Here is a 1,615-nt window from a genome sequence, read left to right on the forward strand (position 1 = left end):
AAGCATGTAAAGTATATCATCTGTTTAGTGTTAACTACAGAGTGGAAGAAAACATTTTAAAGGACTATGATTTGAAATTGATGTGAGGATGCCAAAACTGCCATTTTGAAACGGTGTGATTTAAAGAGTGCAGAATTCTTGCTGGAAGGGTTGTTTGTTGTTGCTAGATGCCATCAAGTCAGTTCTGACTCATAGCAACTCTGTATAGGGTTTCAGAGAACTGGCTGGTGGGTTTGAACCACCAGCCTTGTGGTTCAAACTGACCTTGTGGTCCAGTGCTTATCCTAGGATAAATTCAGCGTCACACTAGGACTCTGGGGGAAGGATTAGAAAGATGGAAATATACCTTCAGAAATGTATACAGTTACATGAAGGCTCTATCAAAAAGCAGGTATTTTATTTAATAAAGGTTTCTATGATTTTGTAGCAAAACCCTTTTACTTACCTCCATATTCCTATTTATCATTTTTATAATTATCATTATTATAATTTTAGCAGATACATATAATTGAAGTGTATATATAGAGAGGCAGTGAGATCATGGAATGGATGAGACCTACCAGGATATAGTATGGGAAGGGAGGAAGAGATAGTGCTTAGGAAAGACACAAGAGTGTCAACATTTAAGGAAGGGCAGGAAAAGAACAAGAAAATGAGACTGATCAGAGAGTAAGAAGAAGCTCAGAAGGTTGTGATGTCGTGGAAATTAAAAAGCAGAGTGTTTTAAGGAGAAAGCACTGGACTACTAACTGCAAGGTCCCATCAACAAGTCCTTGGAAACCCTATATAAGGTCACTATGTGTTGGAACCAACTTGACAGCACTTAACAACAATTGTGTACCAGGTGTTTTACCCCACCAATCTCATTTTCACACAATGGTCCTATAAGATGATTTATGTTATCCTTATTAAACAAGTAGGGAAGTAATTTGCCTAAGTTCTCACTCCTGGAAAGGCAGCATGAATTCAGTTCCAGCATGCCCCCATGCTTAACACAAACACACACCTCTGGGAAGATCTTCATGAGAAGAGGATTTTCCCAGAAGCCAAGGTCTAATTAAGAGGAAAAAAGCTCCAGTTAAAAACTGCCGCCCAGCAGTGACACTTTTCTTTCTTATGGCCTCCTTCTAAGTTTTTGAAATTCTTTGCTGTGGGATAATGCACTGGACCAAAAGGTGGATTTGAACTGTAAGGTCCGTGGGTCAAATTCACCAGCCACTCCTCAGAAACCCCATGCAGGGTCGCTATGAGTTGGAACCCGCCCAAGGGCACTTAACAACAATAACACCCACAGGGAACTGTTTAGTAAGAAATTACTTGTCAATTGTATTTAAATTCTATGAATATTTTTCCCCAATATAGAATGTTAATTGAAGACACAGGAAATGCTGAACTTTTATTTTGACCGTAGTTTAGGATAATATAAACTTTTAAAATTAACAGTAATTATTATAATAAACGAAGGAGCTCTGGTAGCGTAGTGGTTACGACTCGGGCTGCGAACCTTAAGGTCAGCGGTTCGAAACTACCAGCCGCTCCACGGGAGAAAGATGAGGCTTTCTACTCCGGTAAAGATTTACACCCTCGGAAACCCTGTACAGGGTCGCTATGGGTC

This window comes from Chrysochloris asiatica, unplaced genomic scaffold (assembly GCF_000296735.1).
Source record: "Chrysochloris asiatica unplaced genomic scaffold, ChrAsi1.0 scaffold00084, whole genome shotgun sequence".
Classification (NCBI taxonomy): Eukaryota; Metazoa; Chordata; class Mammalia; order Afrosoricida; family Chrysochloridae; genus Chrysochloris; species Chrysochloris asiatica.